Genomic DNA, 26,904 nt, shown 5'->3' with positions numbered 1-26,904 from the left:
AGACAGCGGAGTCTCAAATGACTGCATTCCACTGGATAGAAATACTTACTAAATTATAGGCAATAAAGTGCAGGAGAACCAGATGGTTTGTCTTCTGGTGCCTGAAATAAAGAGAAATAAGGATGCCCTGAGGTGTATACAATGAATGCAATTATAAAAATAGATGCTGCTGTAGCCTAAAGGATGCACTGATATACTGCTGAGGAAACAAGCCAGTAACTGCAGCTCACTGTCTGACCTTCAGTTCCAGGCACCTTTTAAGCTCTTCATTCAGCTCCAAAATCCATCCGACATTAGAGTAAAAACACCAGCCCTGATAGGGCTACACGCGTGGATATTTTTATTCTATAAAGGGAACATCCTGGTGCAAGTGGGATTTCAATGTTGGTGCAGAAGAAAGGAAACATTTAGAAATGGCTCAATCACGGGTTACTAAAGAAACCAGGAACTGCAGATGCCGGTTTACAGGAAAAAAAACAAAGTACTGGAGTCTCACCCTCCCACTTCTCCCCTCGGGCAAAAGGTATAGAAGTGTGAAAAAGCACACCTCCAGATTCAGGGACAGTCTCTTCCCAGCTGTTATCAGGCACCTGAACTATCATATCACCAACTAGAGAGCAGTCCTGACCAATCATCTACTACATTGGAGACCTTCGAGCTATCTTTAATTGGACTTTACAGGACTTTATTTTGCACTAAACATTATTCCCTTTATCCTGTATTTGTACACTGTGGACGGCTTGATTGTAATCATGTGTAGTCTTTTCGCTGGCTGAATAGTACGCAACAAAAAAACCTTTCACTGTACCTCGGTGACAATAATAATAAACACAATTAAACTAACACAACGGATCAATCAGCATCCCTGGAAAACATGAATAGATGATGTTTAAGGTTGGGATCCTGTCCTGACCCAAAATATCACACCCATATTCTCCAGAGATGCTGCCTGATTCACTGAGTTCCTCCAGCATTTTGTGACTTTTTTCTCATGGGTTAGTGAAGAAAGTAACCCTGAAGAGGGTGATTTTCATGGTGTTTGAAAGAATGTTACAGAAAGTGTAATTTTGACTCGTACTATTCTGAGTTCCGCACATTACAAAGGAACATAGAACATTAGAACAGAAAAAAGACACAAAGTGCTGGAGTAACTCAGTGGGCCAAGCAGCATCTCTGGAGTGCTGAGTTACTCCAGCACTTTGTGCCTTTTTTTGTAAACCAGCATCAGCAGTTCCTCATTCTTTATGGAACGGGGGTTCCCCTCTTCCATTATAGACGAGGCTCTCACTGGGGTCTCTTCGATATCTCGCAGCTCCGCTCTTGCTCCCCATCCTCCCATTCGTAACAAGGATTGAGTCCCCCTTGTCCTCCATATAATCCTCTAAAATTTTCACAGCCTTCAACGGAATCCCACTACTGGTCACATCTTCCCATTTCCACCCCTTTCTGCTTTCCGCAAGTCCCCTGGTCAACTCATCTCTTCCCACCCAAACCACCCCTTCCCCAGGTACTTTCCCCTGCAACACTTGGTGTTTTACCTCCCCCCTCGACTCCATCCAAGGACCCCGACAGCCTTTTCAGGTGAGGCAGAGGTTCACTTGCACCTCCTCCAACCGCTCAGCTCAGGAACAGCATCTCATATTTTGCTTGGGTAGCTTACACCCCATCTTCAAGCAGCCCATGCTTTCCCACTCTCTCAATTCCCTCCCCCTTCCCAGTCTTATTGTCTCCGACTACATTCTATCTCTGTCCCGTGCATTCCCCTGACATCACTCTGAAGAAGGGTCTCGACCCCAAACGTCACCTATTCCTTCTCTCCAGAGATGCTGCCTGTCCCGCTGAGTTACTCCAGCATTTTCTAACTGCAGTTCCTTGTGTCTACATTACAATATGAGTTCCCTTCTCCACTTGCCTTAATACTTTGGTTAAACTTGCTCCTTCAGCTTCTAAATTCCAGCAAATGTAATCTAGATTGCATCTAATTTATCTACTCCATTTACAAATTTCAGAGCTATAAAAGACAAAGGGAGAAAAGTTCAGGAATAGAAGCAACAGACATGACCGGAAGTAAAACACAAAGTTCTGCAGCAACTTAGATGGTCTGGCAGTATCTGTGGAGGGAATGGACAAGGTGACATTTCGGGCCAGACCCTTCTACAGACACTAAGATTCCAGTACCTTTGCTCAATATTCCAGCATCTGCAGTTTGTGGCGTCCCTAGATACTGCATAGGAGGAATTCAGGAGGAATTAATTTCTACTTAATTAAGCAATTTCTACTTAATTAATTAATATCATCCCTGTTATTCTATGCTGCACATCTTCCATGTGTAAATTATGTTTCCGATCACATATTACCCAGAACTCTTTAGACTACTTTAGAGATAGAGTGTGGACACAGGCCCTTCTGCCCACCGAGTCCGCATAGACCAATGATCACCCTATATACTAGCACTATCCTATGGCACTAGTGCCAATTGACATTTGCTTTTACTGAAGCCAATTAACCTACACTTTGGGGTATGGGAGGAAACCAGAGGATCCTGAGAAAACCCACGGGGTCACAGAGGAGCATACATACTCTGCACGGACAGCAGGCATAGTTAGTATCGAACCTGGGTCTCTGGCACTTTAAGGCCTTGTGTAGCTGGGAAAATAAAGACACAAAATGCTTATTGGGTGATCTTTTTCAGACCTTATTGTATTCTTACTGGGTCTGAAGAAGGGTCTTTGCCTGAACCTCACCTATCAATGTTCTCCAGAGATGCCACCAGACTGACCCTTTGCGTTACTCCAATACTTTGCATCGTTTGCAGTAAATCAGCATCTGCAGTTGCCTTGTTTCTGCATTTGTGTTGCTGGTCTTGACCTAGATGTCATATTGATGTCCCATACAGGCCAGACTATTTAAGGATGGCAGATTTCATGCCCTGAAATAGCCATCGTCGGGCATTGGAAATTTAATGTCTTTAGTTTGTTTAGCTGCCGTGGTGGGATTTGTGTCTCTGGAGCAATAATCCAGGTCTCTTGAAGCTGGATCAGTAGTTTGAGAGTAAAAAAACTGATAATAGTAAATACAAATATAGAGGTAGCCATACTAAATTTCTTAAAAGCCTTACACCTCATTGCCATCTCTTGAAATTGATGTTTTTTGTGTACATTGCTAAACAAAGCCCCCATTTCACAGAGAGAAGCCACCCAGACTCTTCAAGACACAAAAAGGTGGAATAACTCAGCGGGACGGGCAGCATCTGTGGAGAGAAGGAATGGGTGACATTTCGAGTCGAGACCTTCACTCGTTCTTTGTTTTTACAGTTAGTAAACCCTGTTTGCTTTGAAATATCGTTGCTACTCTTCCAGACTGAAACCTTAGGTCACCTCCAAAATCATGCAGGGACAACCAATGGAGAGGAAGTTATCAAGGGAAGAGAGTTTACACTTGACAAAGCACTGAACACTTCTTGAGAAGAAGGGTCGGAGACCGAAGGAAGATGTGCTTTTCCTTCACTGAGTGAAGAAACTCCTATCCTTAGCTGAGGAGACCTGCAGCTGAGGTCATAAAGATATAGTTACACAGCACGGAAACAGGCACTTTAATCCAACTTCTCCATGCCGACCAATCGTCCTTATCTAATCTAGTTCCATATGACAGATTTTGGTCCATATAGAAACATAGAAACATAGAAAATAGGTGCAGGAGTAGGCCATTCGGCCCTTCGAGCCTGCACCGCCATTCAATATGATCATGGCTGATCATCCAACTCAGTATCCTGTACCTGCCTTCTCTCCATACACCCCGATCCCTTTAGCCACAAGGGCCACATCTAACTCCCTCTTAAATATAGCCAATAAACTGTCAATGTCAATATATAGCCAATGAACTGGCCTCAACTACCTTCTGTGGCAGAGAATTCCACAGATTCACCACTCTCCATAAGACCATAAAAAATAGTTCATACGTTATAGGAGCAGAATTTGGCCATTCGTCCCATCAAGTCTACTCCACCATTTAATCATGGCTGATCTATCTTTCCCTCTCAACCCCATTCTCCCGTCTTCTCCCCATAACCCCTGACACTCTTACTAATCAAAAATATGTCAATCACTGCATTAAAAATATGCATTGGTTTAACCTCCACAACCATCTGTGGTAATGAATTCCACTAAACCTTTCCTATCTATCTACCTATCCAAGTGTTATAAGTTATTTTATAGTTTCTGCTTCAACTACCTCCTCTGGCAGCTCACTCCATATACCCACTCCATATCAGTGAAAAGATAGTCCCTCAGGTTCGTATTAAATCCTGCCCCTTTCACCGTAAACATATATCCGCTTGTTTTTGATTCCCCTACTCTGGGTGAAAGACTCTGTGCATTCACTCTATCGATTCCCCTCATGAAAAAATGTGATACCTTCAGTCAGTCCATGGGTACATTCCTCAATAACATAGAAATAGGGTGGAAGAGGACCTGTTTCCCAGAAGATAGACACAAAGTGCTGGAGTAACTCAGCGGGACAGGCAGCATCTCTGCAGAGAAGGAATGGGTGACGTTTCGGGTCGAGACCCTTCTTCAGACTCAGGCTAAGAATGTCACAAGTGTTAGCTTGGATTCCTTTGGGTGCCTGAGATAACTGAAATAAATAAACTTAACCAGACCGGGATTCCAAAGAAAACCAAATCCTTTCTACAATGGATCAGTGGTCAGTTAAACAATTATGCCCCTATATTCTGGGATCCACCCAGCTGGGTCATGCACTTCCAAGGTGATCCAGCATTTGTTTTGTTTAATGATGGAGCGATTCCTGGTCCTAATAACTATGATGCAATCTTGTCGTGCAGAGCCCCTTGGGCAACAGTGACCATAATATGGTGGAGTTCTGAACTAGGATGGAGAGTGACATGGTTAATTCTGAGACGAAGGTCCTGAACTTGAAGAAAGGAGACTTTGAAGGTATGAGACTGGAATTGCCTAGGATAGACTGGCAAATTATACTTAAAGGGTGGAGAGGCAATGGCGAAGATCTAAAGACCGCAAGGATGAACTCCAAAAATTGTTCATCCCTGTCTGGCGAAAAAATAAAACGGGGAAGGCGACTCAACCGCGGCAAACGAGAGAAATCAAGGATAGTGTTAAATCCAAGGAAGAGGCATATAAATTGGCTGGAGGAAGCAGCAAACCAGAGGACTGGGAGAAATTTAAAACTCAACAGAGGCGGTCAAAATAGTTAATTATGAGGGGGAAAAAGAACATATAAGAAAGCTTGCGGGGAATATAAAAACGGACTGTAAAAGCTTCTTTAGATATGTAAAAAGCATAAGATAGTGAAGACAAATGTAGGTCCCTTACAATCAGAGACAGGTGACTTTATAATGGGAAACAAGGAAATGGCAGAACAGTTAAACGAGTACTTTGGTTCTGTCTTCTCTAAGAAAGACACAAACAATCTCCCAGAAACAGTAGTGGACCGAGGATCTAGTGGGAGGGAGGAACTGAAGGGAATCCACATTAGTCAGGAAATGGTGTTGAGTGGTGTCCGGGTGGTGGCGCCATTGAGTGTGGCAGCCTCGCCAGTAGCTGTCTGTCCTTTCATCCTATTTGTTATTTGTAGTATGTCTATAAGTTTTGTTTTGGAGGTCATTTAGTCTTTTTTTTATGTGTGGGGTGGGGGATGGGGGGGGGGGGGGGGGGGGGGGGGGGAGGGGGGGGGGAGAGAGAAAACCGTCTTCTCAGTCACTACCTGGTCGAGGATGCGTCTGTCTTCCAAGCTGCATCTTCGCCCCCTCCTCGCGGCCTACCATCTGGATTGGCACGGCCTTTCCTGCCGGAGACCAGCCAGAGCTTCAGTGGCGGCGCAGCACTGGATTACCATCGTGGAGCGGGCGATGACTTACCAGGGATCGCCGTGTGAAGCTCCGGAGTGTTGGGACTGCTGTTTAACATCGTGGAGCTGTGGTTTGCAGGGCATCCAACCGCGGGCGGCTGACTGTAACATCGCGGAGCCTGGGATCCTTGCCGTGGGGTCGCCAGTGTTGGAGCTCTGCCCAGCTCGGCCTGTGGACTTCAGAAGCCGCGGTCTCCGGTAGGAAGCGGCTGTTTCGGAAACTCCAAGCCGCTGTGAGTGTTCTTCCATTCTGATGCAGGAGCCCCATCATCCCAGCGAGAGGGCCTGAAACATCGGGCCGCCATTACGGCGACTGCGGAGGCCTCAATAGGCCCCGACTACGGGTGAACAAGAGGAAGATGACTGAACTTTGTTGCCTTCCCTCACAGTGGGAAATGTTGATTCCACTGTGGGGGGATGTTTTTATGTTTTATGTTAAATTCTATAGTGTTGTGTTTAACTCATTTGTGTGCTGCATGGTAACTCAAATTTCACTGCACCAATTGGTGTATATGACAATAAATGTCCTTTGTTCCATCTTCACGGCAAGAGGGCCCTGAAAATTATCGGACTGGCTGCAAGGCCACAAATGGGTCCCGACCTCGGGTGTTTCACAGGAAGAGAACTTAACTTTCTGGTGCCTTTCCCCAAGGTGGACATTTTTGATTCTGCTGTGGGAGGACGTTTGTGTTGAACTCTATAATGTGCTGTGTCCATTTTCTTTATTTTTTTTAACCTTTTTCTATGGTTTGTATGGAAACTTATTATTTAATTTATGTAAAGCACTTTGGTGTCAATGCGAATTGACTTAAAACGTGCTATATAAATAAAACTTACTTACTTACTTACTTGACCTTTGTCCTTTGTCCTTTTGTATTTTGTGTTAGGTAAACTGTTGGGAGATAAATCCCCAGTGCCTGATGATCTGCATTCCAGAGTACTCAAGGAGGTGGCTCTAGAAATCGTGATGCATTTGTGGTCATTTTCCAATGTTCTCTCAACTCTGGAGAAGTTCATGTGGACTGGAGGGTTGCCAATGTAACCACACTTTTTAAGAATGGCGGGAGAAAGAAAACAAGGAATTATAGACCAGTTAGCCTTACATTGGAAGATGCTTGAGTCGATTATTAAAGATGTTATAGTAGCGCACTTGGAAAGCAGTGACAGGATCGGTCCAAGTCAGCATGGATTTATGAAGGGGAAATCATGCTTGACTAATCATCTGGAATTTTTGTAGATGTAACAATTAGAATGGATAAGGGAAGCTAGTGGATGAGGTGTACCTGGACTTTCCAAAAGTCTTTGACAAGGTCCCACACAAGAGATGAGTGTGCAAAATTAGAGCACATGGTATTGGGGGTAGGGTAAGACATGGATAGAGAACTGGTTGGCTGACAGCTTAAATACTCACTCCCTTTCAATAGGATAAACACAAATAATGCCTTACTGCTGATGAAATGCAGTGAGCAAACGCAATAATTCCAATATTTTCAATCTCGATATCTACACAGCCAATGTTCGCCAAGCACTTTAGCTGTTGTTGTCCCTACAGCTCTTACTTCTCTTTACCTTAATTTCTCTTCACTTTTGGAATTCTGAAGTAGGATAGATGTCTCTCACGGTTACCCCGACTTCCACAATTATTTACAGCGCAAGAATTCACCATTTTGACGTTTTTTAACAGGTAGGAAAGTACACGTTTCGTGTGTTAACAACATATACCGGAAGCTACGATGTCCTCCAGATGGATTGAGTGGCTCTGTGCGTCAAGCCCTTTTACCGGTGACCTTACGTGCAATCCCTCTATACACACACACACAGACTCTCAGATACACACTCTCACATACACACAGACTCACTCACACAGACAGACAGACAGCCACACACACACACACACAGACTCACTCACACACACACACACAGATTCACTCTCACACACACACACAGACTCACTCACACTCACACACACTCACAACCAATACTAAAATACCAAGTGACTTCAGAACGTGGTAAACATACAGTGTGTAAACCGAATGATTCAAACATTTAAAGCCTGCTGTAGAGGCTGCTGCTGCTGAAGCAAAAACATGCTTTAAATAACGTCCAACAAACACACTCACCATAGACAGAGCAGTCAGCTCTCTTGAATTATTCAATGGCGTCTGCACTCGGCGCCATCTTGATGTCTCGCTTCTTGCCACGAACCGGAAATGACGCACTCAGCGCCAGCGTGCCGCTAACTGGAAATGATGTCATAGGCGCCATCTTGCAACTAAGGAATTATTGGAGCTCAGTCAAGGAATGAGCGCCAATTTTGCAATTAAACACAGTCGTGATCTAATAAAATGTTTATTCACGATTTATCCATCCAAAAACTGTTGCAAGCATTTTAAAAGCCAAGCCAATTTGGCAAACACTTTGCAAACAACCAACGCATTTTCTGAAGAGTCTTTAAAAGCCAAGCCAATTTGGCAAACTTTACAACCACATCGAAGGGAATCACCGTGGAGTAGACGTGTGTTCAGTGTTATTTGCAACTCAGAGAGCCGTGACCCTCTCGCTTCCTCCGTCTCGCAGAGACTGAGTGAGTCATGACATTTCCGGGTTTTATTGTCCTCCCCCTGCCGCCAGCGGGGCCAGTAGAGAGAATGGCGACTATTTTTAAAACATTAATAACTCTCTGATTTTTCAGCAATGGGAAAAAAAATCCTCTGGTCCAATCAGGGGGAGTGGGAGCGAGGTGGCCAAAATTGATGGCCGTAAGTGGCGGCGTTCTCTCGGAAATCACGAAACAGAAAGTCGAAAGCGGCCAAGATCTTAGTTTTAGCAATATAGATAAAATTCTTAAAGGATTGGACACGCTAGATGCAGGAAAAATGTTCCCAATGTTGGGGGAGTCCAGAATCAGGGGGTCACAGTTTAAGAGTAAGGGGTAGGCCATTTAGGACTGAGATGAGGAAAAACATCTTCACCCAAAAAGTTGTGAATCTGTGGAATTCTCTGCCACAAAAGTCATGGCAAGGACTTCCATCTGAAGTCCGAAGAAGTGTCCTGACCTGAAACATCACCCATCCCTTTTCTCCAGAGATGCTGTTTGAGTTACTTCAGCACTTTGTGACTATCTTTTGTATAAACCAGCATCTGCAGTTCCTTGTTTCTACTTCCAGAGGATTACTTCTGAACACACGACTGAACTACAAATTCACAAATAGATAGGCTGTGAGACAAGTCCATAAAACTGGTATCATTGGGGTTTTTTTTCACACATACAAATTCCTTTTAACCAAATGTGAACAAGTAACTCAATGTCTTGTTGTATTAATAAAAGACTCAAAGTGCTGGAGTGAATCAACAGGTCAGGCAGCATCTCTAAAGAACATTGATAGGTAATGTTTTCAGTTGAGAGTCTTCTTCAGACTGGGATAACATAGATTCATGTTGTTCTCCTGCACCTCTGTGAGCCCTGTAATGTTACCCTGAATTTAAAAAAAAGTGTGAATTTATTATTAAAGTTTAAAGTTTAAAGTTGAGAAGGACATGATGGAATCGGACCAAAAGGACACAAAGTACTGGAGGAACTTTGGGCGGCACGGTGGCACAGTGGTAGAGTTGTTGTCTTACAGCACCAGAGACCCGGGTTTGATCCTGATTACGGATGCTGTCTGTACGGAGTTTGTACGTTCTCCCTTGTGACTGCATGGGTTTTCTCCGGGTACTTCAGTTTCCTCCCACACTCCAAAGCGTACAGATTTTTAGGTTAATAGGCTTCGGTAAAAATTGTAAAATTTTCCTTGTGTGCAGGATAGTGCGGGGATAACTGGCCAGCATAGACTCAATGGGCTGAAGGGCCTGTTTCTGTGCTGTATCTCTAAATAAAACAGCGGGTCTGGCAACATCCCCAGTGAACATGGATAGGTGATGTTTTGGGTCTGCATCCTTCTTCAGACAAACAGACCCTTCGACACACGAGTCCACGCTGACCATTGATCATCCATTCATACCAGTTCGATGTTTAGTTTAGTTTAGAGATACAGCATGGAAATAGGCCCTTTGGCCCACCGTGGTCGCATCGACCAGCGATCCCCCGCACATTAACACTACCCTACACTTGGCACAATTTACACATACACCAAGCCAATTAACCGACATACCTGTATGTCTTTGGAGTGGGATGTTATTCCACATTTATTATTAATTGCCAGACTGCAGAAAAATCCCCCCAACTAGTGGTCTCCAACTTACATACATGGTGACGGGTAAAATTAGCATCCAATCGCCCTACGAGGTTTGGGAATCTTAACTCAGGGTGCACAAAGGTTTGGTTTGGCATCAAATGGTCACGTTTGGCCTGCTCTTCCCAATCTGATGAAAATCTCAGCAGTGTTTCTGATCCAGTGCTGCCTGCCAAGTGTGAGGTGGGGACATGGAGATGTTGACATTGTCTTTGATGAAAAATAATCCAAGCAAAAATACCTCCTGTGGAGAACTAAACAGAGAACGTTGACTTCCTTCAACTTGCTTTTAAATCCGCAGGCTTGCCAGCAGAATCGTTGCTTTGACGCTGTTTTATTTCATGTCTCTTGCTAAAGTTTGTAGCTGAGAGTGTCTTGTTGCCTCGAACACCTGAAGGTTATTTTAACGAAAGGAAGAAAAGGGGCACTAAATGTTCTGCGCTAATGAGACAACTGTTTGAAAGTCTTGATTTAGCGCCCATTTTTGAGTTTAATTGCTGATTACCATCATTTCGACTTGCCTGGGGCTGTCGAAACTGAAACCTGCAGGTTTGGAACTCGTGTTAATTAGATCCAATTTTTACTGGAGCAGTGTACGTTGGCTCTTTGCACCTACTGTACTTCCACTGAAGGTGTGGGCTACACTGGCGGGCACATAGCAACACATTGTACTATGGCTCAGCACTGAGCTTTCCATTCATACACCCAATGTCTCCTGCAGGCGGAAATGGCTCCTGTAGACGGAAGGGTGAACCTCACCTTCCTGCCCCTCTCTCCCGGAGTACTTGGTGATATTCCGCATAAGCCTAAGAACCTCGTAACCTGGTGTCAAGACAACAACCCTTCTCTTAAAAGATAGACACAAAAAGCTGGACCTCAGCAGGTCAGGCATCATCTCTGGCGAAAAGAAATAAGTGACTTTTCAGGCTTAGATCCTTCTTCAGACTTATCAACTTTGGGCAGCTGGACACACTGTTGAAAATCACTTGCCACGGTCTGATTTCAATGCATTTGCCATTATCTATATTTTGGATCTATCTGCCCAGAAATGGACATGTACGCTGAACAGAAACATTCTGTCCCCTCTTCTACCCAACAATAAGGCACCTAAAACAGTCATGAAAATCCCATACTGTAGTACTGCATATGGTTAAATGATCCAGTCTTTATAAAAATAGCGGAGAGAGCAGGTTTTGGTTGCCAGATGTAGTCGACACCTCACAATGAGTTCCATTGTTGTGCAAAGGGTTATGCTGAAGCTATATATTGAGACCAGGATCCAAATGAACACCTTAGTGGCATGGGCTACCTAGGGCATGGGCTACCTAGGGCATGGGCTAAGGGCTACCTAGGGCAGCAAAGTGGTGCAGCTGATTGAACTGCTGTCTCACAGAGCCAGAGGCCCGAGTTCGATCCTAACCTCGGGTGCTGTCTGTGTAGAGTTTGCACATTCTCCCTGTGACCTCGTGGGTTCCTCCGGTTGCTCTGGTTTCCCCCCACACCACAGGGGTGCAGCGGTAGAGTTGTTGCTGGAAACTTATGGGTTTCGTCTGAGTGCTCCGGTTTCCTCCCACATCCTTAACACATGCAGGTTTGTAGGTTAATTGGCCTCTAATAAACTGGATGGAAACGTGGGAGAACATAGAACCAATGTGAACGCATGATCGATGGTCGACATGCACCCAGTGGGCCGAAGGGCCTGTTTCCCTGCTGTATCTTTCAATTCAGTTCAATTCAACAAATGTTCTTCATTCATTGGGTGAGTTCAGCTCCTGATCCTCATACATAGGCTGGCGCAGTAGCGCAGGGGCAGCACTGTGGCACATCTGTAGAGTTGCTGCCTTATAGTGCAAGAGTCCCGGATTCAATCCAGACTTCGGGTGCTGTCTGTATGGAGTTTATACATTCTCCCCTGACCTGTGTGGGTTTTCCCCAGGAGCTCCGGTTTCCTCTCACACTCTAAAGACATTTTGGTTTGTAGGTTAATTGGCTTTGTAACATTTAAATTGTCCCTAGTGTGTGTTGGATAGTGTTAGTGTGCGGGGATGACTGGTCAGCGCAGCGTAGTGGGTTGAAGGGCCTGGTTCCATGCTGTATCTCAAAACTAAACTAAAAATGACAAGGATGTGTCAGTTTGTAGGTTAACTGGCCTCTGTATATTGCCCCGAATGTGTAGGGAGTTGACGAGAAAGTGGGATAATATCGAACTAATGTCAATGGGTGATCAGTGGTCGGCATGGACTCGGTGGGATGAAATGCCTATATCCATGCTATATCTCTAAACAAAATAAACTCGTTGCTATAGACAAGCTCTGTATAAACCAGGAAGCCTGCCCCCTGCTGCCTCCTCATACAAGGAATTCAACTGTCATCAAGAAAGTTGAAATGCATATCTTCGTAATGTTTTTCCCAGAATAACTTAATGAGAAGCAATGAGTTAAATGTTCAATGTCATCACCTTTCTTTGAACCTTTTGCCACTACACCACTGCTATTTAGACAGAAATGGATTTCAAGCCCTATGCATAGGATTTAGAATTTACTTTAGACTTTGGACTACAGGGATACAATGCAGAAGCAGGCCATTCGGCCCACCGAGTCCATGCCGACCAGTGATCACTCCGTACACTAACACAATCCCACACACTTGGGACAATTTTTACAACTTAATAAAGCCAATTAACCTGCAAACTTGTACATCTTTGAAGTGTGGGAGGAAACCAGAGCACCCGAAGAAAACCCACATGATCACAGGGAGAATGTACAAACGCCGTAAAGACAACATCTGTAGTCAGGATCAAACCCAGGTCTCTGGCACTATAAAGGGCCTGTCCCCCACTTGGGCTTAATTTGCGCATCATTTACCCGACATCATTTATGCATGGTGTGGCGTGCATGGTGCGCATTACGTGCGCATGGTGTGTGGTGACGTAGGCAGTGGCGTGCGGTTGCGCGCAGCGCCCCAGGATTTTGGGATTCACAAAATCTTTGCATGCCACCTGCGTGACGCGCAAATGACGCCCAAGTGGGACAGGCCCTTAAGGCTGCAACTCTACCGCTGCGCCACTGTGCCGTTCCTATAAAACACCTCTGACAAACTCACAGCTGCTCAGTGGCAGGAAGTAGAAGAAAAATTCAGGGTCATTGAGTAAATAGGGAGACCAAAAAAAATTAAGAAATAATATTCTTGTAAATAAATGTTGTACCATAAATATATTGAAATAAATTGGATATATTTGTAATGGATGCATTATCAACAATTTAATTAATCCTGGGCTGAGTTTCTTTGGGGAAAAAAATCTATCACAGTTATCAGGAGGACATAAACCGATGATTATAAACTATCCAATTATATAAAACATGCATTGTTTGCAGACTGAAGTGTTCAAGCTACATTTAGTAAGTGATTGATAGTTGTTTAAGTCGACTCATCCGATGAATATGTTATTGTTGGTCTATTTCCGTTATTTCAGGGTGTAAAAGAGAAAAAAAGTATCAGCTTGTTTTGCCAATTTTCAGAATTATTTTACTAATATGTGCTTTCTCTGCAAAACAGCTGCAGCTAATCCAGCTGGCAGGCTTCAATGGGCTGAACACATTCACTTCACGCTAAAATGTGTGGCCTTATACTTTGTTTGAATGGCTTTTCTGGAAAGTTACACACATGCTGTCCAGAAATAACATGACATAAGAACATCAAAATTCATAAAATGAATAAAATAAGACATGCTTTGCTACTGTGGAATTTGTGTAATGCCTTTTTGAAATTCTTGACTTGGCTCCTTAACATTTCAGTTCTGATACAGCTCACCCTTATCCACCCAGCGCAAGCAGACAAGCAGCCAATAACAGTAGTTTATCCTTGTGCACGAGCTTTGCTCTTGTACATATATTGTAAGTACACTCGCCTTTTTACAAGGAACTTGTTTTGCTGTGAATTTCAGTTTGTGTGCTCCCCTGTTCATTCACGCTTGACTCCTGATGTACTCCCGATGCATCATCACTAGGTTCACAGTGCCATCCCGCCACCTCCCAGCGGCACAGTGGCTCAGCAGTAGAGTTGCTGCCTTACAGCGTCAGAGACCCAGGTCTCAGGGAGAACGTACAAGCTCCATACAGACAGCACCCGTAGTCAGGATTGAACCCGGTCCTCTGGTGCTTTGAGGAAGCAACTCTACCACTGCACCACCTTGCAACCCTGGCGTACCTGACTGGCGAGCAGGTGAAAGTTGGAGCCTCTTCCTATCCCTTCTCCAGGGTGGTCGGGTGGAGTCCCTGGATAGTGGCAGAAATGAAGATCCTTACACCTATTCCTGTTTGGTGCCATCTGTGAACTTATCAAGAACAGAGACCCGGTGCCCTGGCACTAGAGGAGATAATGCATGGTGAAATCAAGGAGATCTTCATACTGTTGTTGAGATGTTGACATTGGGATCATCCTGATTAATCAGAATAAGGTGTAAGAGATTTGTCACATCGTGACTGCTCACACTCTTATCCTTTCCCACCATGTTCATGAACGCAACTAAGGGACTCGTGTCGGATGTTTCTCGGAAATGTTCAGAGGTTCTACTTTTTGATAGAAGGGCATTGCCAGCAGCAACCGCAGGTGAGATCTGCTGCCCATCTCACCCTTTTGCTTCATTGTGTACTGTGACATCCAGCCCTGCATCAATGGCACTAACCCAACATCTCATGATCTTACTCCTATACTGAGGACCGGAATCAGAACAGAAACACTTTGGGTTTCTGGAGGGGAAGGAGCAAGATTTATTTTTTAAATGTTGGAATTAAAGCTGAGAAGTGGGGTGTTTGAGGAGGAAGCAACAAGCTTGGCCAGGGAGGATGGGTGGAAGCTTTGTGCTCTCACTAGGGTTGCCAGTCAATGGACATGATACAAAGGATGGGTTTGAGATGATGCTTCACCTTGTAGTCAGACCACCTCTGCTTTGTGCTGGTTAGTAGGCACGGTCATGACTTGGATCCATTCCTACTGTGAGAAGCAACAAAAGATTCTTCACCTCCCCAATCTGTTTCATTCTTGGTACAGCAAGCAATAGGATTGGAAAGCATTTGACAGTACTGGGCTGCACTCACTGGAATTTAGAAAGATGAGGGGGGACCTCGTTGACACTTATCGAATAGTGAAAGACCTGAATAGAGTGGCTGTGGAAAGGACGTTTCCACTGGTGGGACAGTCTAGGACCAGGTGGCACAGCCTCAGAATAAAAACACGTTCCTTTAGAAAGATGAGGAGAAATTTCTGTCGCCAGAGAATGGTGAATCTGTGGAATTCATTGCCACAGACAGATGTGGGGCTGTCTTTGGGTATTTTTATAGTGGAGATAGACAGGTCTTTGATTAGTAAGGGTGTCAAAGATTTTAGGGAGAAGGCAAGAGAACAGGGTTGAGAGGGAAAGAGAGATGAGCAATGATTGAAGTCATAAGTTCATAAGTTATAGGAGTAGAATTAGGCCATCATCTACTCTGTCATTCAATCATGGCTGATCTATCTTTCTGTCTCATCCCCATTCTGTTCCCTTCTCCTAATAACCCCAGGCACCATATTAATCAAGCAAAATATCCATTGACTGCTCCACGGCCTTGAGTAGACTCAATGGGCTGGCTGTATGGCCTAATTCTGCTCCTATGACTTAAGAACCTATGAGCTTATGAAAGGGACCAATGAATGGATAAAAATCTGAGACCGATGAGCAGTAGAAGCTTCCAGAAGAAGCTGAAGGAGAGAGGGATTTATTTATTTCTTTATTTCTTTATTTTATTATTTATTTCGAACAGAATAAAAAGCAAGTGTGAAACAGCATACAAAAAACAAAACAAGAATATTTATAAAGTGGCATAAACAATATCTATAAATAAATGAAATCGTATGTGTCCGAATAGGAGCAGGAAGAAGCCAAAGCTTATTCATTCCCACCCCTTATTCAACTGCTTGTAATTATCTTATACAAATTTAGCAGCTATATGTACACCATATGTACACCAGCCACTATATGTACACCAAATTATTTACATTTAAACACTAATCAAATATTTACAAAGCCATACAAAAAAGAAAAGAAAGAAAAAGAAAAGAAAAACCCCTCATATACTATACAGTTTCTTAGTCATATATACAACCCATCACTCTATAATCACCCTTCCCAATACAATCAGTATAACAAATTTCCCACTCACATTCACCTATCCTCATCTCAATATCCTTTTAAACAAATGTTTTTGTACATCTTTTTAAACTGAATTATGTTTGTGCTAAGTTTTATCTCCTGTTCCAGACCATTCCACAAATTCACCCCACAGATTGCTATGCACATACTTTTAAGTGTTGTTCTGACATTGAGGTTTTTTTAATTATGTTCCCCTCTCAAATTATACCCACCCTGTCTTTCCATAAACAGTTTTTGTATATTTCTTGGAAGTAAATAATTTCTTGCTTTGTACATGATTTGTGCAGTCTTAAATGTAACCAGATCAGTGAACTTCAGTGTATGTGACTTTAAGAATAATACATTGGTATGTTCAAGATATCCAACGTTATTGATAATTCTTATTGCTCTTTTTTGTAATGTGCATAACGGCTGTACAGATTCAGATTCAGATTCAGATTCAACTTTAATTGTCATTGTCAGTGTACAGTACAGAGACAACGAAATACAGTTAACATCTCCCTGGAAGAGCGACATAGAATATGATTTCAATAAAGAAATCTATTTACATGTATACAGACATAGTGTTTTTCCTGTGGGAGGAGTGTAGGTTGGCTTTGTAGGTGTTACCCCATATCTCCACACAGTAACTCAGATATGGCAATATGAGTGTATTATACAAAGTATGTAATGATTTGTGGTCCAGAATATGTCTTGATTTTCCCAATATTGCTATAGGCTTTGCCAGTTTTGCTTTGACGTGGTTTATATGTGGTTTCCAGCAGATTTTGTGATCTAAGATCACACCAAGAAATGTATTTTCATATGCTCTTTCTATACTTATGTTGTCTATTTTCAATTGTACTTGAGGGTTTATTTTATGTTTTCCAAATAGCATCATCTTTGTTTTGCTTAAATTTAGAGACAACTTGTTGACATCAAACCACTGCTTTAATTTATTCATTTCTGATGTGATGACCTCCAAAAGCTGCTTCAAATTGTCACCGGAACAAAAAATATTCGTATCATCGGGATTGAATTGGAAAATCTGATTATGCACTGAATGAGCATTAATGAAAGTTGGCGGCCCGGCTTGAAAACAGTGAAGTGAATGTTGTCCTCAAGACTGGAGGAGGAAGAGATGAGGGGGAAGAATGTTGGCATTATGAAATGGTGAATGTGTGGGAGAGGAGAGGTCCAATGGAAACTGGTAGGAAAGTTATGCAGCACTGCAAGAGTAAACAACTGCTTCTGAAGAAGTGGAAGAACTCACATTGCCTGTGGAAAACTGGAATATCTTTTATAGTAACCTATTATGTTAAAGACATCAAATGCAAATCAAAATTTAAAATAGTAAAGGAAGTGTGTTTCCTTATCTGCACATTGAAGTGCTCACGGTTACATTTACTACCATTATTGATGACAGGGTTTATACCTTATATCTTAAGCAATACACAAAGTGCTGGAGTAAATCACTGGGTCAGGCATCATCTGTGGAGGAAGTGTTTAGATGACATTTTCGGGTTGTGTTCTTAATTCAGACCGAATCAGTCTGGAGAAGGCTCCCAACCTAAAATGTCATCTGTCTATTCCCTTCATAGATGCTGCCTGCCCCTTTGAGTCACTCCAGCACTTTGTGTTTTGCTCAAGATTTACAGAACATTGAACGTACAACATCCGGCATCTTCAGTTCCATGTGATTCCATTATACCATATACAAGTCCACCGGCACCCTCGGTTCCAGAGCCTTGCTGGATTATCCATTTTGCTGGACACAGCCTCTGAAAGGAGTCAAATGGTGCCATAACTGTCCACCAAGGCTATCGGGGGTGGCCGAGATACAGGCCCACAAAGTCATCTACGGGAACAGATCCGCCAGCTCTGGCCAGGCAGGGGTTCTAGAGCCTTGGCCGCAGGGAGCAAATTCGACCCACTGATCGGAAGTCCAGCTGTGGAAGTCCTAATGAGGACAAGATTGACAGCCTAGATGCCACATTTTTGGACGGTCTTTTGGGGGGGAATTTCAAGTGTGCTCTTAAAAGAGGCGTCGATCCAACAGTTGCCGGAAAATTGGTGGTGGACCTATATCTTGCTGTTCACATGCTGTATTAATTCAATAAAACCTCAGATTGTTTCATCTTAATTAATCTCAGTAAACAGCTTGAAAATCCCCACCAATGGAATTGTTTACACATATAGATGCATTATTCTCCAAACTAACAACAAAATTCACATCAGCAACATCAGGGAAAATCCCAGCTACTGTACTTTGATTCAAGGAGCCGCACTCTAACCAGGAAGTTTTGAAAATAAGCCAGAATTGGGAATGGGATTTTTTTTAATCTTCTTTCTATCCTATCTTCTATCTATCTATCTATCTATCTATCTATCTATCTATCTATCTATCTATCTATCTATCTATCTATCTATCTATCTATCTATCTATCTATCTATCTATCTATCTATCTATCTCTAAAAACTTGTGCTCCTCTGGTTTGCGGGGTTTTTCTATTTGCACCAAAAAGGTACACGATAGCGCTACAATTTTTGCCCGGTTGCGCACTGTTCTCCAGTGCTGCGAGTGCAGCAAATTTTGTTCCGATCGGTGGGATATTGTAAAAGTTACCGAGGTTTAAAAATCTTTAAAAACGCACGTGTGGAGATTCCTTCAGTCAGTGCCACGCAGATTGGTCTCTTCTCCTGTCAGTCAATGCCACGGCCGGGATGGCAATGCCCCTTCCTGCACCACCTCGCTCACAAACTCCTCTCTCCCCTCATAGTAACTTGTCTATCGTCTCCCCCAACAATAGCGGTGGCTGCGGGGGGAGAGGTTCAGTTGAGGCCCAGTGGAGGCCCTGGTCCCGTCTCTCTCTCTCCCTCATCACTCACCCCTCTCGGCAATGGCGGTCCCGTCTAGCCGTCCCCCCGGGTCCGTCTCCTCTGCCGCCGCCGTTGCGGTAACTCACCCTCATGGCCCTCTCGGAGAAAATCTTCTCCGCCAGCTCATCGAAGCTTGTGGTGCCCACTGTGACAAACACCGACTACCCCCCCCCCCCCCCCCACCGCTCCCACGGCCTGGCGCCGGCAGCGAGCAGGCAGGCAGGTAGGCGGGTGGGCAGGGCGGGGATGGGCCGAGCGGCGGCTGGGCCAGAGAGGGCAGAGGAAGGGAGGGAGAGTCGGGTTGCAGATTGGCCGAGCAGTTTGCACGGAGTTTGAGTAATTCACACACACACACACACACACACACACACACACACACACACACACACACACACACACACACACACACACACACACACACACACACACAGACATACACACACACACACACACACACAGACACAGACACACACACACACACACACACACAGACACACACACACACACACACACACACACACACACACACACACACACACACACACACACACACACACACACACACACACACACACACACACACACACACACACACACACACACACACACACACACACACACACACACACACACACACACAACGTAACCTATCCATGTTCTCCAGATATGCTATCCCGCTGAGTTACTCAAGCACTTTGTGTCTTTTTTTGTAAACCAGCATCTGCAGTTCTTCATGTCTCCATTTGAGAATAAAGAACTGGAATAGGAGCTAAAAACAAGAAAACCAAGGGAGTAAGAATGAAGAAAATATCAGGAGTACAATTAAATAATAAAAACAGGGTTTGCGAAGGAAGAAATCACTGGAGACAGAATGCAGAACAAGGAATGTGACTTAAACAAACAATAAATGTAGGATGAATAATAAATGTGGGGAATGAGGATTTATGAAATAAAGGACCGTCAGAAACAGGACTTTAAAGGAATATCAGTAAGGGGATTTCAATATCACTTGGATCAGAATTATTGTTCAGGGAACACATGGAAGGTCAGTTAATGGTTAGTGAAAAACGATTTAAAATACAGTTCCCAGTTCACAGCTGGGAACCTGTGCTGTATAAAAAAAAGAATTCAAACTCTCTGCGTCTATTGGTAAAACTTGCTGGGGATAGGGGGGTGGGAAGAGTGTTTGGGGAAATCAACAAACTGTGTTTCTGGCTTCTGGCCAAGAACATGCAACCATGAGAGAAATAATTTAAAACACTCTTCCCAGCTCAGGGCTAGAAAGCAGCAAGGTGCCAGAATGACAGCCAAATATAAAATATTAACACTTGCGGCATTTATGGGTCATGCCAGGAATTAACAGGAGGTCAGCTGATGGCCCTAAAGGGAGAATCAAACGCTGGGGACCTGCTTCCGATCGGTGGTCAATGTCCACGGGTGGGCAGCACGCATGTGGTAACAACATTGCCACATGTGGGGGAGGGGAGATCATTAGAGTTGAAGAAACATAAAGCCCAAGTATAGAATGTGCTAATCAAGACAATATCTGAAACAGCTTTAGAAATGTAGATGGTCTAACAACATGGGTTTCCTTCCAGCTTTAGGATCACAGACCGTAATTAACATGTCCAATTCACCCTGTGCAAAATTTGATGCTCCCACCTCATTATCCTGAAGTGTCCCTCCAGAGTAGAATGTGCTGTTTATTGTCTTAACACATATGCATGGGGCTAATTTAGTGATGCAGTTGAAGCATGGGAGTGCTGTGGACCCCATGCCTGAACCCCCTGAAGGTAAAGTGCTCATTGCTTTCAACTAATGGTTCAACTAATGGCGGCATGGTGGTGCAGCGGTAACGTTGCTGCCTTTCAGCGCCAGAGACCCAGGTTCAATCCTGCCTATAGGTGCTGTCTGTGTGGAGTTTGTACATTCTTGCAGTGAAGGCATGGGGTTTATCCAGGTGCTCCTGTTTCTTCCCACATTCCAAAGATGTGCTGCTTAATAAGTTAATAGGCTGCTTGAAATTGTCTCTAGAGTGTAGAATAGAACTAGTATATGGGTGGTTGGCGTGGTCACAGCGGGCCAGCGACTGTCCCTGTCTAAAAAGCCTCTTGAATGCCCCTATGTAAAAAAGCCTCTTGAATGCCCCTATCGTATCTACCTCCATCACAACCTCTGACAGCAAGTTCCAGGCACCCAACACCCATTGTGTAAATAAATTACCCCACACATCTCCTTTAAAGCTTACTCCTCTCACTGTAAAACTATGCCCTCTGGCATTTCATAAACTGTACTTGAAACCTGCAAAAACGGTTCTGACTGTCTATGCCGCGCATAATTTTACATAACTACTAGACCAAGTGCAGACCCGTTGGGTCTGTTCCCACAATGCGCGGTTGCAAGGGGAGGGGGTGGCCTGACGTCATCGCGCAACGCCACGCGCTAGGCGTACGATGTCAAGACACGGCGTACGACGTCAAGATGCTGCGTATGCCCGTCGAGACGCTGCGTACGGCCTCAATGCGCCTGCGAGCCGACAGGCTGTTGACGTGCGGGATTTTCGAACAGTGCAAGCCAGCGAGGACGGCGACAAGCAGTGTGGGGAGCAGGCGATGTTTGGCTTCAGCCAGCGTGACAGAGCCGGGCCGGGGGGTGGTGGGGGGGGGGGGGGGAGTGCAGGAAGTAAAATCACTAGGGAAATGGGAAAAAAAATGTCGGTCACTAGCGAAATGGGAAAAAAAATGCCGTTTTTTGGAGAGCCGGGCAGCAGCAGCGTTATGGTCGCTGGCCAGCAGGAGGCGAAAGAATGAGTGAGTGAAGGGGGGGGGGGGGGGGGGGGGGGGGGGATTTTATTAAAAATGTGTACAGAAAAATTACTACATTTAATGAGGAGTGGATGAGCGAATGTAAAAGTGAAATCGCTAGAGAAATGGTATCAATTTCAGCATGTTAGCGACCGGGTTTGGCAGAGTAACGAATCAAAGGCCAAAAAATATATATCTCTCTCACACACACACACACACACACACACACACACACACACACACACACACACACACACACACACACACACACACACACACACACACACACACACACACACACACACACACACACACACACACACACACACACACACACACACACAAAATGGCAGTGAATTGAGGACACAGCCCAGACCAACATGCAAACCAACCTTCCATTGACTTCATCTACACATCTTGCTGGCTCGATAAGGCCACCAGCATTATCAAGGACAAGTCTCACCTATCCCATCCTACTCCATCCAGTCCCAATCCTATCCCAATTATTCAAGCATTACAAAAGTTTGCTAACGTATACCTAGAGATTCAGGGACAGTTTCTTCCCAGCTGTTATCTGGCATCTAAACCATCTTCTCACCAACTTGAGAGCGGTCCTGACCTCCCTTCTACCTCATTGGAGACCTTTCAGCTATCTTTAATTGGACTTCACTGGACTTTATTTTAGTTTAATTTATTATTACTTTCACGTGCACTGAGGTCAAATGAAAAGATTCTTTGTTGTGTGCTATCCAGTTAGCAAAAGGACTACATATGTTTACAATCAAGCCATCCATAGAGCGCAGAATAAAGGGAATAACATTTAGTGCAAGATAAAGTCCGATTAAAGATAGTCCGAAGATCTCCAATGAGGTAGATGGTAGGTCAGAACTGCTCTCTAGTTGATGACATGTTGGTTCAGTTGCCTGATAACAGCTAGGAAGAAACTGTCCCTGAATCTGGAGGTGTGCGTTTTCACACGTCTGTACCTCTTACCTGATGGGAGAGGGGAGAAGAGGGAGTGACCGGGGTGCAACTCGTCCTTGATTATGCTGGTGGCCCTGTGGAGGCAACACGAAGTGTAGATGGAGTGGGTGGAAGGGAGGTTGGTTTGCATGATGGTCTGGGATATGTCCACAACTCTCTGCAATTTTTTGGGATCTTGGATGGAGCTGTTCCCAAACTTTGCACTGTCTTGAGCTGTTAGATGGTTTATGTTTCAGCCATGGTTTCAGCCATGATCATATTGAATGGCGGTGCAGGCTCGAAGGGCCGAATGGCCTTCTATGTTTCTATGTATTAATAAAGAAAATTATGATCCTTTATTTGTATTCTGGCAACAAAATCACACCAAAAATGTCGTGATTCACGTTTGGAGAGAAGCTAAAGAGTGAACACAGGTTGCAACCAGGAAGGCGGACATTGATACACGTCACCAATGTGTGTTGAACCAGTGGCCACAGATTGTGAATCTGAAACAAGCAGATAACTTTCAGCAACATCAAGTCTTGATGCTCAATTCATCTACACATCACAGGGCAAATGCATTGCCATGGTAACAATGTACAGCTGAGATGCAAGGAACTGCAGAAGCTGGGTTCTTGAGCAAAACACAAAGAGCTGGAGTAACTGCGGCTCAGGCAGCATCTATGGAGAGAAAGGATAGGTGTTGTTTCAGGGCAGGACCCTTCCTTCCCCTCAGTCCGCCTTGGCCTCAATGATCTCCTGGTTATCAAACATTTTAACTTCCCTTCCCATTCTCACACTGACCTAGCTGTCCTGGGCCTCCTCCAGTGACAGGGTGAGGCCACAAGCAAATTGGAGGAACAGCACCTCACATTACACTTGGGCAGCTTACAACACAGTGATATGAACGATGATTTCCCTAATTTTCATGCAACTCCTGCATTCTCTCCCCTCCCCTCACTTCCCTCTCCCCTGCGCTAGTGATCCTACTGCTTTGTATCCCTCTTGTTATCACCTCTTCCCCGGTCAACAATGGGCCATTATGGGCTTCACCCTTCCTGAGGTCATCTGTTACCAGCCCTGCTTTGTTTCGGGCCTTTTCTCATCTCCAGTTTATTCCCCCTCTACCTCTACTCTCAATCTGAAGAAAGGTTCCAACTGGAAACATCACCTATTCTTTTTCTCCAACGAGTTACTCCAGCATTTTGTGTCTATCTTTGGTAAAAACCAGCATCTGCAGTTCCTTCCCACACATGGGTGCTGCCTGACCCACTGAGATACTAAAACACATTGTGTTTTGAACAATATGCACTGCTCGGTCCAAAAGATGGGAATGTTTCCGAATTTGGAGAAAGACTGGAAAGATTGTGGCAAAGAGTGGAGGAGAGAGAGTGAAGAATATAAACATAAACACGAGGAGAGACACAAAAACCTGGAGTAACTCAGCGGGTCTGATCGTATCGCTGGAGAAAAGGAGCAGGTAACGTTTCGAGTCACGACACTACTTCAGACCCTACCGTTGGTTTAAACCAACATCTGCAGTTCTTTCCTACACATAAACACAAAGCCAGCAGGTTAGGCAGCATCCGTGGAAAGGGAAGAGAGTCGACCTTGATCAAAGTGGCTCATTTAATGCTAATCCACGCTTGCATTAAAAAACTTTGGTGCCAAAAAAGAAGCAATTGTTTCTAACGAAAACCTGAGGAGTTTTAAAATCTACCTACACTGGCTTATCAGGCCATCAAATGTCCTGGATGCATCCTCAGCCCACCAGGCAATACGTGCGAGGAGAGCTGTTTCTGCAAATAAACTGACCATAGGACAAGACTCGAGATCAACTCATTGCATTACAGCTGCAATTAATGCCTCAGGGCCAAGACTGAATTAACCAGACCTGATGTGAAGCTCTCAGTTTAATAGGTGACCACAGACACTGCGATTGGAATGGTTCTCAGATATATGAATTTAGTGAAGCAAAAATATAGCCATTATCTTACTGGGTAAGTTAATGGCTCAATTCTACATTTTTAGTGACAGTAAATAATCCGTTTGGACAAGCATCTTATTATTACTGAAAACTTAAAAGGGCCCAAAACGCTCATGGGATTCCTTATAAAATTCTGTTTTTGAGTTGTAAATAAATACTGAAGCATAATCAACTTGTAATTTGGAAATGAAGGAAAGAAGGAATCAAATAAAAGGTCTCACACCACAAGTAGCTGTTCAGTTGCATCTTGTGGCATTGCTTTCTGGAGGAGTGCAGACCAACAACTGGGGAATTCAAGGGAATATGACAGCAATGTGCAACTGTGCCTAGATATACAAAAGGTATCAGCCATTAACAAGGAATGAAGATGTTTTGAAGGATTGATTTCAACAGACCTCTTAATGGGAGAGTGAGCATGTTTGTTCAGGGAGCTTGAAGGGAAGAGAGTGTAGACGAGTCACAAGCTGGAGGTGAGGGGAGTGTTTTTTTTTAATAAATCTGTAATTTCTCTGTTAAAATTTGGCTGTGCAACTGGAAGCCTAAGAAAAGGGCTATTTGGACTGGAAACATCTGATCCCAAGATCAAAAATAAATTAAATCAGATTTACCATTGAGTCAACAAGCTGAAATTATGTAAAACTAAAATCAATCCTAATAAGTTTAAATAGGACATAGCCTATATTTCATAAACTCTAACTGCATATAAATAATTACATTTATACTATTACCATTGATTTTTAGGACCCTCCATAATATTAATTTGATATGATATTTAAGTAATTTCTGCACATAAGATACACACAAGAAGCTCTGCCTTATTACATTAAGTTGGGTCAGTCATCCCAGCATTGTATGTTTCTCCTGCTAATCCAATATTGGATATATAAATTCCTCTGCCACTCTGCCTCTTTCAGTTAAACTCTTCCTGCTGCCCATCGGGTTCCTCAGCTTACATCAGATAATGAAGGTTGGTTTCAATTTCAGGTTGAGCGCACAAGAGTGTTATTGAGCCAGACATATTGACAGCTTGGTGCTGTTCATTGTTTTATGTGCATTGGAAAGTTAAGGGTCAGAGTTTGAACCCCATGTTTCAGATAAATGAAACACGCTGTTAAAAGTCATATTTTCAACCATATTACGCTCAGTGTTTGTGATTCATGATTTGCTGTGTGATTTGCCCAACCGTGACTTAGCAGAGCAAAATAATTGTAACAAATCCTCTACGTCACAAGATGCCAACTGTGAGGGATGGAATAGGGCAGATGTAGAATTTATATTTTCAATAAGGACGTTCACCTTTTAAACAATCAAAGGTCTGTGCAAAAAAATATTTGGGAACACCGAAAAGGAAGGAAAGTTATCCTGAGTGGTAATAGCAAAGCAGCAGATATTGTTACACTTGCTACAATTTTCTCTTCCATATGCTTCAATGACCGAAGTATGCCCTGATATAAATTAAAACCTGACCAAATCCTAATTGAACCTGATCAGAAGCAGAATGTATAGTCATGGAGTCATACAGCATGGAAACAGGCCCTTTCCACCAACTTGCACATTCCGATCAAGGTGCCCCATCGGCACGTCCTATTTGCCCACATTCGTCCAAATCCTCTAAAGCTTTCCTATCCATCAGATTATCTGTGGATATCAGATTATGTACTGAATATTCCCTGTATGTATACAGTACATATATATATATATATATATATATGATAGTGTGACCATCAATGTAAATATGACAACCTTCCACATGTTGTCGATGAGATTGCGATTCAAGTACTAGACAACAATCAAGAACAGAGCTCACATGCTAACATTAAGCAAATCATTCAGACCTGGATGAAATACTATACCTCAGTAAACATGACAATACTAGAGCTATCCATAAAACTAAACCCAAACCTACTGAGCTGATGAATAGGAAAGGTTTAGAGTGATGTGGGCAAAACACGGGCCGGTGGGACTAGTGAAGCCAGGGCATCTATAGTC

At 43.8% G+C, this 26,904-nt stretch overlaps 1 long non-coding RNA gene across 2 annotated transcripts in view; it reads right to left on the bottom strand.

The window, feature by feature from the left end:
* LOC129698712 (uncharacterized) overlaps nucleotides 1-26,904 on the bottom strand; it is a 73,287-nt gene that overhangs the window by 9,541 nt on the left and 36,842 nt on the right. The window contains exons 1-2 of one of the 2 annotated variants that reach the window (XR_008723705.1): nucleotides 2,581-2,746; nucleotides 50-101 (exon numbers count right to left, since the gene is read on the bottom strand). This is a non-coding gene — a long non-coding RNA (uncharacterized LOC129698712). Of the gene's footprint in view, nucleotides 1-49; nucleotides 102-2,580; nucleotides 2,747-26,904 lie in introns of those variants that run through there. The other variant, XR_008723704.1, reaches the window with a different exon arrangement.

This window comes from Leucoraja erinacea, chromosome 7, assembly GCF_028641065.1.
Source record: "Leucoraja erinacea ecotype New England chromosome 7, Leri_hhj_1, whole genome shotgun sequence".
Taxonomy (NCBI): domain Eukaryota; kingdom Metazoa; phylum Chordata; class Chondrichthyes; order Rajiformes; family Rajidae; genus Leucoraja; species Leucoraja erinaceus.
This window is presented reverse-complemented; position numbering and strand designations above follow the sequence as displayed.